Genomic DNA, 18,438 nt, shown 5'->3' with positions numbered 1-18,438 from the left:
AGTTAAAAAAGGCACACTGTAAGGCAAATTACTGAAGGCTTGTCCCAGAAAAGAGAGGAAGGGAGAAAAAGATATGGATAAAGAGAAAGATGAGGTGGCTACAAGCCAAGAGTAGACATGCTGTGATGCTTCAATGTAAGTGGGGAAAAGGGAAGGGAAAGTGGTATAAACTGGAAAGTGGATAGAAAGAGAGAAGAAATAATAGGAATGGAAGAAGAGCGAGAGATTTTAATCATGTTTAACATGTTACCTAGTTGCCATAGGCAACTAGGGATTTCATCCAGGTGAGTGAGTGGGGAGAATGGAAGAGGAAGATCATCACTGATGTAGGAGTCCAACAACTTTGCTTTCGAAAAACAAAAAAGCACAGTGGAAACTGAAAGGGAGATTTCAAGGTGAACAAAAGGTAGAGGTTGCCTGTAATTTTCTGAATAGAGGGATACATGGCTCTTGGTTGGTCTGTTTTGGTACTAACTGGAAGGTTATGTAAGTGCTTAGGGTTCTCAGTAGTAATCGATAAGGAATTGGGTGTTGCCTTGATTGGTTTAGAAAACTGGAGACTTCTTAGCCAAGGCATCAAGGCGAAAATGCTCATTTGCCCTTATCACCAAAAAGTGGGAACTAGTCCTTCAAACATACGATAACTTGGTTCAGACAATGCAGACAACATAGCAATTATGAGCAAAGGGGGTAGCATAGGGACAAAATGTAGATGAGCTGGTATTCTATGGTAACTTTTTAAAAAAACAAACAAACACCTGAAACTACATAGCACCAAGCAGCTGATGGGTGCTGAGAAACATAGCTTTGAAGTCTGTTTGAAAATGGTTTCAACACAGACTGCTTGCAAACTTCAAAGTGATGGCAGCCACACCTTTACAAGCCTCATACCGCAACATGATACACAGGACAAGAAGTCGCTGTAATGGCCATGAGAATCAATAGGACAGATGTGTATGACCTTATCTGAGCAGAAAATTTAAAATAAATTTGTTAACTGCTTAAGTTAAAAGTAATTTGGTAGTCCAAAGCTTTGTTTCCATTACAAGACAGATATTTTGTGAGCATTCTAGAAATGAAGACTAATAATTTATATATATATAATCCAACCACAGAATATGATTTGAAACATAATCTCCATTAAATGTGAGTTCACTGGACTTTACACACTACAGTAAAATAATTGCATTCAGTTGTACTTGCACTCTCTCTTATGGGACTTCCTGTTGTATCCAGGATTGCTACCCAAGTGTCCTGGTGTTTACAGTTAGACAAGGGAAAAGATATAAAGTGAAGAGGAAAGAGGATTTTAGCAAAGTTGTCAAGTTTTATATATGTCTACCATAATAGCTTATGCTAGCTTGGCTGTTGCTTTCCATTTAAATCAGATTGGTAGAGGAAATCTACACCCCTTACCCCTTATATTTATTATTTCCACAAAACAGATTTAAATACAGACTTAGAAAAGAAAAAAGGGGATCAGCATTTAAGTATTATAGATTTTCTCAAATGTAAACAGCTCTGATGACTTAGTTATCAAAGCACTGAAAAGAAAAACAAATCCATGCGCCATACACTGCTTTTCTGTAATTTACATTAGGGTAAACTTTAAAAAACCAGTTTCATAGTACAATAAATAATGAGAATACTATTTGGTTGAGTATGTACAAAGATTAAATTATCTATCATTAAATACTAGTAAGTAAAGCACATATTCTTGCACTAGATGTGCTTATCTATTACATACAGAACAAATATAAAGGAAGAATCAGAGAATTGAATACCACCCTAAGGACAATCCTGCTTCTGGTAATAACTTAGAGATACAAAATGAGCTCATTCATATGAATATAGTGCTTGCACCAATTGTAGTATGAGAAGTAGTGAGTGATTCAACATCAGTACCATTCTAAGAATGCTTTCCAGATAATCCATCCAAATTTTATCTCATGTAAATTGAATTCTGTCAGTCAAATTTACTTAGGAAAAAAATATATACCAATAGAATTCTACTTAAGAGAAATATCTACTGTTGATAACACTGGAACATTCACATTTTAAATATAAATTGTGGGAAAATGTGGGGAGGATGGCATGGGCAAGTCTGTTACAAGCTGGGCCTAAATGTCAATGGAGTTCAGGGTTTAGTTCAGTTCTGGGATCAGAAGACAAACTCTCAGTTTGCCTTTACAAGTCACCCAATTATAAATTTTATAATTACCTTTAAGACAGTCCCCTTCCGAATTATCACGAGAAAAACAAACTAGCTTTATGTGATCTGGATGATAACTACTCTTTAACTTTGTGAAATAATTTGAAGGCTTTTTACCATGTTTCTTTCAAGAACACAAGCAACTTGCCTGATCTATCCATCTCCCCATCGGTTGCCCACCTACACATGAAGAGTTTTATGCAACTAAGGCATACATTAGGGACTTACTGGACCATCCCTCATGGATATTTTTTAGTTTTAAAATTATTTTTGACTAAGTGTAAGGCCCTTTCCTTCTACAAAAGCCTTTCCCCTCCTTTTAAATGTCTTTCTCATAAAATGCATCAACATTCTGTAGGTTATTAATAAATAAGGTAAGTGCCTTAAGTGAGAATCTTAATTTAACATTCACTATCTTCTCTGAGACTATAATGTTCAATTAATTAAGAAGAGAAATATATATATGCTGAAAAAGATATATACTGTTACTCATTTATTCTTTGAAAATTCATCTAGTTTAACACTAAAGTAAAATTTCAGAAGGCTAAGAATGTATTTTGGACAAAGATCTATAATGGCCTCATTCATACAATATGGTATGTCAACCTATGGCTTACTGGGATGGCACTCTGCATCTTCCTGGTCCTTTTGCTCCTGTACTGTACTGCACTGAGCTAAGCCAAGGTTTGACATACTGTGTCATCTGAAACGGTTTAAGCTCAATCATTACTATCCATGAGCTGTAAACCATATGCTTCCCATGTTTGTGTTTGTGTTTGTGTATCTCATAGGAAGCTGCAGTCCATGTGCAGGAAATAAAGCTGAACCATGTTCTATAAAACTTGTCATATTTTGTATCGTTTCTTCAGTCTAATATTTTCTAAACTGGCTGGCAACAGGTATCCAAGAGGAATATTTCCCAGTCTTACCTGAAGAACTCAGGGAATTAACCTGGGAATTTTACATGCAATATATGTGGTCTACTACAACGCTACAACTCCATCTCAGGTTTTAATTCCACAGACATACAGTATTTGTGTTTCTTATAGTAAGCACTTTTATAGTTATCATAATTTTTCAACTGAAAATATGCAGAAATGTGTGTTTTATTTACCTGTTCTTTGTATTTTCTGCAGGAGTTTGCTTCATGACTTTTGCTTTATTTAGAACACATTCTATTTCCAAAATTTATTTGAATTTTAAAGATGATTCCAGTGTTAAAAGAGCTAGAAAGAGTCTTTAGTAGTTTTTTCACAGTCAGAACTGAAAGTGAAGGGTACTTTATTCAGGGTCAGCTGCCTACCTACATCTTCAAGGAAAACCTTTCCTGTTTAAAACATCTCCCTTTTACTCTCAGGAGCTTTCAACATTATGGCAAGTCAGCAGAAAGTGGATCGGCCAGAGATTTGTGCATCTAGTTTTCATGCTTCCAGTATAATATCCAGGAAAGGCATTCTCACATTTTATCACATGAGGAGATACACACATTCTTACCTCAGATTGAAACCCAACATGAGACCCACTTTCCTTCTCTTAACATACTGTATAACCAAAGCCCTTCTTAAAGTAAGACCTTCATCCTACATTTTATAAAGTAGATTGAGCAAATGTTAGTGTTTGTATTATGGTTGGATTAAATAAGATACCTAAAAACCAAAATCATGGTTTCCAAATATCACATTTAAAAACCATACTAGAAAAAAAGGCATCTTGTTACCATGCAATACCAATCCCCTCCATTACACCCAGCTTGTAAACGCTTTGTTACAAACACTTTATTGCAGGAACTGCTGAGCTCATGTATGAAAATATTAAATAGCAACCCCCAAAATATCCCCAAGTTTTTCCAAAGCATTCACTTTCCTGTATACTGTGTGTGTGTCCAGAACTGCTATCACAGTGCTCTATCATGAAAAGAAGAAACAATGTGAATTTGAAAATCCAGCTTGATTGGTGTTTGCACATTGTGGGTTCCAATACACGGATGTCACTTTTTTGGCACTAGATATATACCACATTGGGCAGCATTTGCAGTTCTAATTATAGTTGTTTAGATGGGAACCAATCAAGAGATCATCATAAATAACAATTGTGCTCACTGCTATACTGTAAAAAAATCCCCTCACAACAGGTGGTTAGCTGATATGATCAGTATGCAGTAGATGTGCCCTTTAAATGGCTCAGCCTTGCTAGGTTAGAGGAACTTGAATGTATATTTTCATTTTGCAGTGGTCAGAAATTATGGCTGGGCTTATCCCTCCCTTGTCATGTCTTTGACATCAGACATTCGACACCAGCATGATAGGAACAACCCCATGCCCTCCATCTTAGCCCATAGCTCAGGAGGAAAAATGGAGGCTCATCCCTGTTGCACTCAGCTTCAAGATTATCACTGGAGGGACGGATATTTGCAGAAGGGACATTTGCCAAGGCAACTATGGTGAGAAAATTTGTGGAAACTTGGTAATTTGTATGTATGTGGTTTTGTGTGCACTTCACAATTATGAAGTTTTATACAGGAGAACATGAGCCAAGTCTGAGTCAATGTCATATAAACAGAAAATTAAAGGTTGTTTCATGCTGACAAACGTCCCTGTTGTCTTGCACTGCCCTGATAGAGATTACAGTATTTCATCTACCCATCGACTTGCTGCCTAACTGCTGAGGTCAAGGATTCTCTTGCAAGAGCTTCCTCTATCTTAATTCTCAAAGGATACAGAGAAATAGGTCATCCATAGCAGTACACTGCAATATGCTAATTCAGTATGCTAAATTCTGTCAGTTGTATCAAATGTTGCAGGCAATGTAATGCCTTCGAATAATTAATTGCTGATGTTAATACATATATTAATCTAGCTGGGTATATGTTTTGAATACATGCAGGACTTGTATTGTAATTTTGTCAAAGGAACACTGTCTTCCTCTAAAATTCTATCACTAGGGCTGAATCAGAAGGGTTATGGTCTGCTTTCCTACTGGTCACCTATTCTTCCAAGAACATCCAGTTTTCTAGCTCAATTCATTTTACCTGAATCAATATGACACTAACCAATATTTCCAGTAGCTGGATGTTACTTTTAAACTGCATAAAAAGGAAATACAGCTGCATTGGTCCATAAGAGCCAATATTAAAATCCACAACTGGGCGATATGCATATTAAGATCCACCCAAAATATCACAAAATAGGAAGTCTTAAAAGTTTCCCAGAACTCTTCATCAGGCTAAATGGTACAGAAAGAAGGATGAGATGGATGAGGAATCAAAAACAAAAGTATAAATATTAGGTTGGATATTGTAGTCATGAGGTCTGCATTTAAATGCATTCTTAAGATGGAGATTGCAAACAATAAACTAGTCCCTGTTAGGTGCTGCAGTTATCAGGTCACCCACAGAATTATGGGATAAGGAAACAATGGCGTCTCCATTTTTTGAAAATATAAAGTCCAGCTGTTACTGAGATCTGTCTCACACTTTAAACAAAACACATGGGTTCCTCATTCTATCACTTTGTAGTCTTCTGTCATTCCTGTCATTCACATTTTTAGCTAGTCTCTTTTGCTTTCTTATACCACAGTCAAAGTGTCTTGTTTATTTTATGCCTTATATTCAGTTTTGAGTATATGAAATAATTTTATTTAACAAGGAAGTATTGCTGCTATAGTCTAAAAGTACAGATACGCTTATTGCTCACATAGCTTTAATGCAGACACATGCAAAGGAGGAAGTAATTTCATGCACCGGACAGAAGATATATTAATTAAGATAAGCTTATAAATGTCAGCTGTGGTTCTGTTTCCTAACCTTTTCCCTCTCACCTCCCTAGTAATCTCAAATAGGGAGAATTATAATTAACCCCAGCATATGCTCATTGAGCTTTTAACCCAAGAACATGTGCAACACACTTTGTTCCCCAGTTTAGAAAGGCGCTGGAAACAACTTATAAGATCTATGTTCATATTATTTGCAGTGGATCTAATTTCAAACACAACTACATTAATCACCATTTTAAATGGTAACCTTTTAGCTTGTCACTGTGGAATTTATGATGAAACATGAATGAAGACAGTGCAAAATGTTGACAAGATATCTAGGACACATGTTGACTGATCTATCCCCATCCTCATTATTGCCAGTTCTCACAGGGCAATTTCTACAATGGGATAAAAGACTGTAAGCAATGATATTTAATGAGAGAGGCATGGTTGGGAGATTTACAGTGCTTAAACCCTGCCCACCAGGGAATCAAAAAACAACAACCACCTCATTGAAGAACATGTTCTGCTGGAGATACAGAAGAACATAGAGACCATAATAAGAAAGGAGTAGAAATGTCTGGCTGCAGGGGGGAAAGCACAGTATAAAGGGCTGAGCTGCTATAGGAGGCTTTCAGAACAATGGGGCATGTCTTTTACCAAGTAAATCTTAACAAAGCTATCATTTATTTTCCTATCACATTATAGTGGTCCTGACTGCCATTTGATGGCTGAAAATATCAAACCAATATATTCTTTCTCAAATTAATAAAATTTGGGAAATTTTAAGTGTGTCACACTTATGCACTTATCCAAGACCCTGTAGCTCGTGTCACAACAAGGACTTCAGAGTGTCAAGGAATGGTCAAGGAATCGTGTAGTCCCCAAGAGTAGCATCAAATTGTCAAGCTAATAAACCTTCAGATATCTTTCCTTAAAAAATTCATATCAAATCCCCACTTATTATTTCAAGAAAATGTATCTTTCCTAATATTTTGAAGCTATGTAAATGTAAAGTAGCCTTTTTATTACTTCACGTTAACAAATTTCCTTTCAAGCAGTTCTACCAATTTAAAAATACAGCACATAAGTGCATTGTGAGCACAGAATTTAAAGCATCTCAGTTCTATATACTTATTTTAAATTATTATAAATTGACCTATACCCAAAAATACTTTTCAGGGTGGGACACAAATATAAAACGCAAGCAGCGATACAATAAAATTAAGAGGAATAAAAGCATTCAACTAACTAAAAACACCACCATCTAAAATACATGAGCAAATAAACAGGTTTCAATCTGGTGCGAGATATAATACAGTAGTTTAAGTTCCAGGAGTACCACAATCAGGAGGGTATTTCACAGTTGTGGCACCATCATAGATAAGGCCTCCATTTTTTGTAGATACCTGTGATATACTCCTCCTAAACATGGAATTTGGACAAGGGTTGTCTCTGATATCCTGCATATATTTGGGTCTAAATTATTTGGGACCCAAATTATTTGGATCCAGTTATTATTGTGATACTGTGCATTAGTCTAAAGAATGGTTTAATCTGAGAGAGTTTGCATATCTCATTTATAAAGGGTCTTTCAAACACTTATTGTGGTTTATTGTGATTGTGCAGCATGTTCATGCATGCTGACTAAACACTACAAAACAGGGTAGCACAGCTCTAACCCAACACCACCAATCAGATCATTAAAATAACTGATGTCCCATATATATATATATATATATATATATATATATATATATGCAGGTTTTGGTGTCTTCGGGTGTCTTCCCGTGTAAGAGTCGGGGTGTCTGTGCGACGTTTCGACGAGGTCTCACTCGTCATCTTCAGGCTGGTGCTTTCGGCTTCTTGTTACTGGAACAGAGCAGAATCTGGTGTTTGAGTTCCTATAAATACTGTTGAGGGGTGTGGTGTATAGCCTCTAACGTTCTGGGCAGAGAGGAAGTTCCTAGATTAGTGTGCCTCTTCTTCTTTTGTTCCTTAATTACTTGAGGGATATCTTGAGTGATTTCATGAGTGATATTCTGAATACCACTGGGTGGGTCATTAAGTGTAGATTAGTTGCTAAAGCTTTTGTGTCTTGACCTCTTGAGCTTGTGAAGAGTTTTTCTGAGAAGATGGCTGTGCTGCATTTAGTTGTGCTCTGGCTTGGCTTCGTGTATAGGGGCGAGCTGTGGTTTTGTGCCTTGTGCCAGCCAGATCTGTGTAGGGATTGCAGGGGGGTGCAGCATCCGGAGGTGCCACTATAGTTTGGCTACTGGATGGAGTCTGTAATATGTCTGTGGAGAGGGTCTGGGTTTGGGTCTGGTGTGGTTGATTGGTGATGGCGTTCTGTGTGCCTCTGGTTCTGGTGTCGGTTTTTGTGGGGAGGGCTAATTTCCAGATGTCTGGCAGGCGGGACGTGTCATCACGCTTGTTCATGTTGTGAGGGTGTTTCTCTATCTCGATGGCTTCCATGATTATTCTCTTGTGGTGATGTTCCATGTTAAAGAGCAATTTGGAATCTGCAAAATTAATTTCGTGTCCTGTTTCTTTCATGTGTTGGAAAAGAGAGGAAGTTTTTTCTTCTTTTTTGACGGCATTCTTGTGTTCTGCGATACGTGCATTTATTCGTCTGTTTGTTTGTCCAATGTACGTGGCTGGGCAGACTTTGCAGGGTATTTCATAGACCCCTTGGTTTTCCAGCTGGATTTTGTCTTTTGGGTTTCTGAGGATATTGGCTATTTTTTGGTTGGTGCAGAAGGCTGTTTTGATATTGTGTTTATGGAGGATTTTGCTGATTTTGTCTGTAGTGCCCTTGATATAAGGAAGGAGGGCCATGCCATTGTTTTCTTCTGTGTCTTGGTTTTTGGGGGGTGTTTCTTTTTGGATTAGCTTCGTAACCCTGTTTTTCTGGTATCCATTGGCGATTAACACATTTGAGAGATTCTGTAACTCAGTTGTCAAGTGGTCTTTGTCAGCCAGGCGTTTGGTTCTGGAGATGAGAGTCTTGGCCATCCAGTAGCCAAACTATAGTGGCACCTCCGGATGCTGCACCCCCCTGCAATCCCTACACAGATCTGGCTGGCACAAGGCACAAAACCACAGCTCGCCCCTATACACGAAGCCAAGCCAGAGCACAACTAAATGCAGCACAGCCATCTTCTCAGAAAAACTCTTCACAAGCTCAAGAGGTCAAGACACAAAAGCTTTAGCAACTAATCTACACTTAATGACCCACCCAGTGGTATTCAGAATATCACTCATGAAATCACTCAAGATATCCCTCAAGTAATTAAGGAACAAAAGAAGAAGAGGCACACTAATCTAGGAACTTCCTCTCTGCCCAGAACGTTAGAGGCTATACACCACACCCCTCAACAGTATTTATAGGAACTCAAACACCAGATTCTGCTCTGTTCCAGTAACAAGAAGCCGAAAGCACCAGCCTGAAGATGACGAGTGAGACCTCGTCGAAATGTCGCACAGACACCCCGACTCTTACACGGGAAGACACCCGAAGACACCAAAACCTGCATTCCTGTACCCGTGAAAATCTACGAAAGCATATATATATATATATATATATATATATATATATATATATATATGCAGGTTTTGGTGTCTTCGGGTGTCTTCCCGTGTAAGAGTCGGGGTGTCTGTGCGACGTTTCGACGAGGTCTCACTCGTCATCTTCAGGCTGGTGCTTTCGGCTTCTTGTTACTGGAACAGAGCAGAGTCTGGTGTTTGAGTTCCTATAAATACTGTTGAGGGGTGTGGTGTATAGCCTCCAACGTTCTGGGCAGAGAGGAAGTTCCTAGATTAGTGTGCCTTTTCTTCTTTTGTTCCTTAATTACTTGAGGGATATCTTGGGTGATTTCATGAGTGATATTCTGAATACCACTGGGTGGGTCATTAAGTGTAGATTAGTTGCTAAAGCTTTCGTGTCTTGACCTCTTGAGCTTGTGAAGAGTTTTTCTGAGAAGATGGCTGTGCTGCATTTAGTTGTGCTCTGGCTTGGCTTCGTGTATAGGGGCGAGCTGTGGTTTTGTGCCTTGTGCCAGCCAGATCTGTGTAGGGATTGCAGGGGGGTGCAGCATCCGGAGGTGCCACTATAGTTTGGCTACTGGATGGAGTCTGTAATATGTCTGTGGAGAGGGTCTGGGTTTGGGTCTGGTGTGGTTGATTGGTGACGGCGTTCTGTGTGCCTCTGGTTCTGGTGTCGGTTTTTGTGGGGAGGGCTAATTTCCAGATGTCTGGCAGGCGGGACGTGTCGTCACGCTTGTTCATGTTGTGAGGGTGTTTCTCTATCTCGATGGCTTCCATGATTATTCTCTTGTGGTGATGTTCCATGTTAAAGAGCAATTTGGAATCTGCAAAATTAATTTCGTGTCCTGTTTCTTTCATGTGTTGGAAAAGAGAGGATATCCCTCAAGTAATTAAGGAACAAAAGAAGAAAAGGCACACTAATCTAGGAACTTCCTCTCTGCCCAGAACGTTGGAGGCTATACACCACACCCCTCAACAGTATTTATAGGAACTCAAACACCAGACTCTGCTCTGTTCCAGTAACAAGAAGCCGAAAGCACCAGCCTGAAGATGACGAGTGAGACCTCGTCGAAACGTCGCACAGACACCCCGACTCTTACACGGGAAGACACCCGAAGACACCAAAACCTGCATTCCTGTACCCGTGAAAATCTACGAAAGCAAATATATATATATATATATATACACCTGTTTCTTCAGGCTGGAGGTAAGAAATAAAGTTTAAGCTTCTTCAATCCCCTCTCTCACTAGTCCTCAAGGTAAGCACTGGCAGAACTGGCAGAAATCCCCTGACTTGAATGTCATATGGAGCTGCTGTGAAGTCTTGAGGCGAATGCAAGTGAATGAGTAGGCCTGTAATCAGACTCGGGGTATTTTCCTCAGTCCAACATAATGTTTAGGCTTAGGTTTGTCAGCTGAAATACCTGTTTCTTATTTAGCCATATGTTGTGTTCCTCTTCAAGTTAATAAGGAATGCTGTTCTTTTCTCCCCGCCCTCCCTTTGCCTTGGACACTGTTCCCAGTGCACAGAAACAGGAGGTTTGTAGGCCTATAGAGGGCAGCTGTGGGCACTGATAATCAGCAGAGTTCCCTGTGGTGATGACTACAATTCCCATGATGCTTCTGTTAAAGCCAAAGCTATCTCTTGGCATTTTAGGCCAAGCAGGAAGTTAAGCAGTAGGAGGTGAGCAGCAAGGCATATAAATAATCTCTCTCTGTAGACATGTTATTTCTATGTGCCTAGTATAGTAAAACATTGGTTCTTTTCCTCCTGCATTCTGGGAATTATTTCTATCTTCCCTTTGCTTCTAAAACAGACTATAAGACCTGTTTATAATCAATCACGCTTCTCTCCCTCTCTTTCACGCACAAGGCTAAAGGTCTGTGCCTGGCACAGATCTTTTTGTATATCATTCCTTACATACCACACTTGTCTTCTTTAGTTCACCTTTAGTTCACAAGGATGTGTAAATCACAATGATGTGTTAATCCTCAATGTATAATTAATTGTGTGAGTTTATATAACAATCTAAACATTAGTAAACACCTTAGTCATAACATTATCAATCTTAGTCATAGGTGGATTAAGAGCTTATATGCCTGTCTAAATACAGCTCTAACATTCTGTCTTTCATGTGCCAAAGATCTATGGAGCTATGTAAGCCCGCCTTACATACAAATGAGCCAATAGGATTTCAGTTTCTTTGTCTTGTATTGAGCCAATCAGCCACTAGCACATTCGTGGCCATGCTTTTTGTAACTTTGAATAAAAGGAGATGCTGTGAGGCTGGAGAAAGAATCTCTCTCTCTCTCACTTTCATCTGGCACACACGCAAGCTCTCTGAAAGAAAACATCTCGTTGTCTGTCTTTATTCATCTCTACAAACCCCCAAAATCCACATCTGGTGACCCCTTGACGTGATCCTGAAGAAGGGTAAGTAATCAGATCCCAATAGAGATCCCTTTAGAGCCAAAAGCATTCCTCATACTAATCCGACTGGGAAAAAGTCTAAAGCGCTTAATTCGTTAGTATGGGAGGGGATTTAAGTAAGGTGCAAAAGGCTCACGCGAAAGAGCTTCTTTCGTTAGTAAGACAGACAATAGACAAAGTCCAAATTTCTCTAAAAGAGATTGAACAGCTGCTGCAGGAAATAAATCATCAATGTCCTTTTTATAAAGCAGAAGGCACATTGCAAATTAGCACATGGGAGAAAATCGGCAAAATTTTATTTTCTGAGCCACGTGCTCAAATCAGCTGCCTACTCACATGGCAAAAGTGTGCTACCGCCATAGCAAAATTAGAACAATCTTCTCTTTCAATTTCTTCACTGCTGGTAACTGAAGAAACCTCCCCCCCGCCATACCCTCTGATTTTGCCTCCTTTGTCTCCCTCATCACCTAGCCAAAATCCCCCTCCCTTTTCTCCTTCCCTTGCTCCTGCGTCGTCTCAGTTTACAAATTCCCCCCCCATCCCCCTCGGCCCCCCTTCTCTGCCTGAACAAGCAAATCAGCATGCCTTTGTCCCTTCCTCTTTGTCTCTAGACCATGCTGCTTTGCCAAAACAATATGGAGCCGTCCGTGCTGGGCTTTTACAGGCTAAGCAAGATGGGCTTTTTTCATTGGAAGAAACAGCTGCATGGGCTGGTGAAATGCCATTAATTTTTCCTCTCACATATCAAAATGCTCCTGGAGGTCAGCAATTACAAGTTTATCATGAAAAATTGCCTTATGCTGTCATGAAAGATCTCAGGAAAGCCATTAGTGATTCAGGTCTTAAATCTTCTTATGTAATGGGAATTATAGAGGGAATTTCTACCTCTTTTACAATGATTCCGATTGACTGGAAAGATTTGATGAGGATGATGTTATCTCCAGCGCAATTTTTAGTTTTTGAAAATGAATTTAAACATGCCGCCATCGCTCTGGCTGATCAAACGCATACAGCAAGCCAGCTTTTCGGCGCTCCTCCATTTGAGACCCTGGCTGCCCAAGCCGTGTTGTCACCTTCACACCTTCAGCGCACTGCAACTTGCGTGCAGCGTGCATTTCGTAAAATTCCTGTCTCAGGACAGCCACTGAGTTCTTTTGTAAATGTTAAACAGCAGAATACAGAGCCATACCATCAATTTGTGGATAGACTGAAGGAATCTATCTGTAGACAGATAGATAATGAAACGGCTCAGAATGAGTTGCTAAAAAAATTGGCTTATGAGAACTCTAACACGGACTGTAAAAAAATGCTGCAATCAATCATAAGCCGTTCAACATATTCCCTTGCAGATTTGATAAAAGCGTGTTCGGAAGTAGGGAGTCAATCTCATACAATGTCTTTGTTTGCCAATGCACTTCAGGCTTCCGTGATACAAACAGGAAACTGTTATAAATGTCACCGTCCTGGTCATTTTGCAAAACAGTGCAAGGCCCAAGGTGGGACTGCACAGAAGAATAATAATGCAAATACCACGACCAGACCTTCCAAAAAATGTCCAAAGTGTGGGAAAGGCTATCATTGGGCAAATCAATGTAGATCTCAGGGAAACTTCAGTGGGCCCAGTCTCTCGGGCCCCAAAGAATAGAGAGATGTCAGCCTTTGGTTTCTGCTGCTGCAAAAGTTACTAAAAATATGCCTTCTGAATTTGCCATTGATTTGATTAATCAAGAGACCAAAAACACTGCATTGCCTGGTGAAATCATAATCATGGCCAGCCAAATGGCAGGTCCACTTCCTTCTAATATCACAGGTTTAATTTTACCTAAATTTTCTGCTGCAAAACAAGGCATTCATGTCATCCCAGGTGCCTTGCCTCCTGACTATGTGGGCACAATCATGGTTCAATTTTGGAGCCATATGCCCATGCAGTTAACAAAGGGTGAATCCTTTGCTCATTTGGTGATGCTGCCTTCACCACCTGATGTTGTTTATGCAATTGACACTAATCTGCACAAGCTCTCTTTATCTTTTTCCCCTCAGCTTCTAGCTGTGACCCAACGTATTGGAAGAGAGAAACTCCTTCGTAAGTATAAAATCAATGGAAAAATATTAGAGGGTCTGATAGACACTGGTGCGGATGTTTCGGTCATTTCGAGTAATTTTTGGGAACAAATTTGGCCGCTTGAAACTTCTCCTGAAGTGTGGGGCGTGGGAGGTAATCAGGCTTCTTGCAAAAGCGCACAGTGGCTGCCTGTCTCTTTGCCTGATAGCTCTGAAGTTATTGCATATATTCAGCCCTGTGTGCTCAAAATTCATCTTAATTTGTGGGGAAGAGATTTGTTGCAACAATTACAAGCAACGATTCAAATAAATGAGTAAGTTTGTGCTTCCACTTACTTAGAAGTCCACTGATCCTATATGGATTCCGCAATGGCCTCTTACTACAGAGAAATTGATTGCTTTGAGACAATTGGTCGATCAGCAATTATTAGCTGACCATATAGAACCTTCTGTCAGCCCTTTCAATAGCCCAGTCTTCGTAATTAAGAAGAAAAATGGGAAATATAGATTTTTGCACGATCTGAGGTCCATAAATAGCATCATTGAACCCATGGGGCCTTTGCAATGTGGTATGCCTAATCCAAATATGATTCCACATTCATATCAATTGGCTATAATAGATCTGCAGGATTGCTTCTTCTCTATTCCCCTGCATGAAAAGGATCGCAAATTTTTTGCTTTTACAATTCCAGAATTAAATAATTGTAGACCATCTGAGAGATATCACTGGAAGGTTCTGCCACAAGGAATGATAAATTCCCCCACTATGTGTCAATATTTTGTGGATAAGGCACTTCAATCCTTTCGTCTTAAGTACCCACATCTTAAGATTCAGCATTATACGGACGATATCCTTTTTTATTCTCCAGTCCTTCCCCCTAATTGGAAACATGATTTAATAACCAGTTTGTCTTTGTATGGTTTAAAAATAGCTCCAGAGAAGGTTCAGGAATCTCCCCCCTTTCAGTATCTAGGACATAAAATGATAGCTAGCTATTCTATTCCAATAATCCCTGAACTTCATATTTCAAAAACAATGAAATATGTACAACTGCAACAATTGCTGGGAAATATTAACTGGATAAGGCCTTATTTTAAAATCCCTCTTGAAGTGCTAAAGCCATTGTTCTCAGCCTTAAAAGGCCATCAATCTCCAGGTGAGCAAATCACCTTGAACTCTGATCAACTCAAAACTGTTGCACAGTTGAAAGCAATCATGCGTATTCATTGGGTGGATCGAGCGATTCCTAATGTTATGCCTGATTTGGTCATAATGACGGATTCTGTACAACCTTTTGCTGCAATTATTCAGAAAGGTCCATCAAAAGTTCATATACTAGAATGGCTTTATTTACATCATGCACCAAGAAACACAGTAAACCCTTTAGTGGATCTCCTTGCTCAGCTCATTAGCAAGGGACGACGACGTTGTAAGCATCTTTTTGGTGTTGATTGTAATCAAATTATTGTCCCTATGCCTTTAGAACAATGGGAAACAGCTCTCTCCACGAGCATGGATTTACAGTGTGCGTTCGCTGATTTTGTGGGTCAGGTGGATTGTCATATTCCACCCGATACGCGCCTGCAAATGAGCAAGCAATTCCCTATGTCTTTCTCTTCTATCATTTCCCCTGTTCCTTTGAATGCCCTGACTGTTTTCACTGACGGGGCTCCTTCTAGAGGAGTTGTTGCTTGGCAACAGAATGAGGAGTGGCATAGCCTGTACACTCTCCCACAAAAGTCTGCTCAGCGTTCTGAACTTGCAGCTGCTATAAAAGCTCTGCATTATTTTTCCTCACAACCAATTAACTTGATTGTTGACAGCTTATATGTTTCAAACGTCATATGTAGAATGCAAGGCAGTTATGTAAGTCCTTTATTAGATGATAACTTGTTGAGTCTCTTCCTGTCTTTGCAACTGCTTCTTTCTAATCGTTCTCACCCACTCTTTGTAGTGCACATTCGCTCTCACCAACCTTTTCCAGGTTTCATTTCAGATGGAAATGCAAAAGCAGATTCTTTGCTAAAGATTTTGCCTGTCTCTCCTATAGAAAGTCATGCTTTTCATCATCAAAATGCAAAAGCCCTTAGCCGCCAATTTCAAATTTCGTTGGAAGCGGCAAGAGCTATAATTCAGCAGTGTCCTCAATGCTCCAATCAGATTGGCCATCCCAGCCCTGGTGTTAATCCCCGTGGACTGGAAGCCAATCAATTGTGGCAAATGGATGTAACCCATTTTGCCCCTTTTTCACCCTGGAAGTTTCTGCATGTCTCTGTCGACACATACTCTGGCTACCTTTGGGTTACGCCTCAAAGAGGAGAGCAAGTAAAGCATGTTTGCAATCATCTTGTTCGTGCAATGTCAGTTATGGGCAAGCCTCATTCTATAAAAACTGACAATGCCCCAGCGTATTGTGCAAAAGGCTTTGCTAAGTTTTGTGAAACTTGGGATATTCATCATCTGTTTGGCATCCCTTATAATTCTCAAGGTCAAGCTATAGTTGAACGCTCTCATCGTACCCTGAAAACTGCACTGATCAGGCAGGAAAAGAAAGCAGGCATTCCAAACTCACTTTCAGAAAAGGAAAGTTGGTTGTCAAGTGTACTCTTCACTCTTAATCATTTGAATATCTCCATACAGGATCACCAATCTTACACACGTCTTCAAAAGCATTTCCAGCAAAAGGAAATTCTTCCAGCTCCACTGGTGCGCTATAAAATTCTACCCTCCAATGAGTGGAGTGAACCAGTGAAATTGATTACATGGGGTAAGGGTTACGCTGCAGTTTCTACTCCACAGGGTGCTCGGTGGGTTCCTGCACGTTGTATTCGGCTGCACCATGGCGTGGCGACAGGTTCTTCCGGATCCATTGCCTCAATTCAACCACCAACTCCAGATCACCCGCGATGTGACGTCCAGCCCCCCCAGGACTCGTAAGCGGGGACATCGCAATCCCCCAGTGACGTGGGGCCAAATAAAATCGCTCTCTCTTCAAGCTGAACAGTATAGGAGAGAACAGCAACTGGAAGCAAGCCCTACTAACCAGCTTCTATCCCTCATTGCTTGTCTTAATATGAATTCCATGATAATTCTCATTTTCAGTATTTTAATTTTGCCTCTCTCTACTTCAGCTCTTCCTACTGGTGATTCCACATCGTTAAATGTATGGGAATCGTTTGCAAGGACGCTCAATGTCTCATCATTTTGCCTTACTCAGCAAGTAGCCATTGGTGATATCCTTGGCTCTTGTCTCATTCCAGTTTGCCATGATCCTCATGACATACAGAATGATACTTGGTTTTTCTCATTCCTACCTCAAAATGATTCACTTCGTACCCTTGGATATAAAGGTTATCACAATTGGGGCACGCAACTGCGTGAACGCCCACCTTTAGCTATTGATTTGACAACACCATATGTGGCCTCTTATAATGCTATTTGTGCACGTATGGTCAACTGTACGAAACAGAACTGCGTGAAAATGGGCAAAAATAACTTCAATTGCTCTGATTATGTAAACATTTCTTATATATATAAGTACACAGAACTGCCAGCAGGCTGGTTTTGGTCCTGCCCAGGTTACACTTTCAATTACATTCCGGCAAACATTAGTCACGGCACACCTTGTTGTTTAAGCCGTCTGTCTATCATATTGCCTGAAAAACATCATTTCTCTTACTCTAGACATCAGCGTAGTGTTGAATTGTCTGATGACTGCGATGATCTTGTCTCTCTCCCTAGCAGGTCTGAATACATCTCTTTAGCTGTCTCTCTCTTAGGTGTTCCAGGTTTGGCTGTGCGTAATAGCGCAAATATTAATTCTTTAGCTTGCTCTGCAGCAAAATCCCTGAATATTACGTCTAAGGCGCTTCATCTTCTCAACACAGAGCAAGCCGAACTTCGCAACGGTTTATTAAGGTCGAAATCTACCTTGGACTACCTACTCATGGTACATCATTATGGTTGCGAACAATTCAAGGAAATGTGCTGTTTTAACATCACTGACAATTCTAAGGCCGTTCAAAGGCAAATTTCTCATTTGCAAAATCTCACTCATCACATTAAAAAGGATATCGGATTTTCCGGACTCTGGGATTCCTTTTCCTTGTGGTCTACGGCGTGGCTACCTAATCTCAATTGGCTACGCGATGCCTTTTATTATACCATTATTATTGTATGTATATTAATTTTGTTTTGTTGCTTTCTCCAATGCATTCCTAGCCTTACAAATCTTTTTTCTCGCCTTCTCTCTCCTCCACCACCACCTAGCGCGCTCCTTGCAGCCTATTATGCGAAATGGCAACGCCACCAGTAAGAAAAAACAAAAATAAAAGGGGAGATGTGGGTAGGATTATTTTGAGATTCGTTGGCACACCACTAATCTTGAAGTACTTTTGCCCCATCAAGCCTAGCAGTATTATTTCCGGCATTTGA

At 40.0% G+C, this 18,438-nt stretch overlaps 1 protein-coding gene across 14 annotated transcripts in view; it reads right to left on the bottom strand.

Annotated features, from left to right (window-relative positions):
* TENM2 (teneurin transmembrane protein 2) overlaps positions 1–18,438 on the bottom strand; it is a 750,319-nt gene that overhangs the window by 525,677 nt on the left and 206,204 nt on the right. For 3 of the 14 annotated variants that reach the window (XM_082214658.1, XM_082214661.1, XM_082214663.1), the window contains exon 1: positions 10,700–11,080. The exons of 10 other annotated variants lie outside the window; for them this stretch is intronic. The gene's annotated coding sequence lies outside the window, so the exon portion shown is untranslated. Of the gene's footprint in view, positions 1–10,699; positions 11,081–18,438 lie in introns of those variants that run through there. One more of the 14 variants, XM_082214664.1, reaches the window with a different exon arrangement.

Source organism: Podarcis vaucheri, assembly GCF_965113315.1.
Source record: "Podarcis vaucheri genome assembly, chromosome: 2".
NCBI classification, from domain to species: Eukaryota; Metazoa; Chordata; class Lepidosauria; order Squamata; family Lacertidae; genus Podarcis; species Podarcis vaucheri.
Note: the sequence above shows the minus strand (reverse complement) of the source record. Positions and strands in the feature narration are given on the sequence as shown.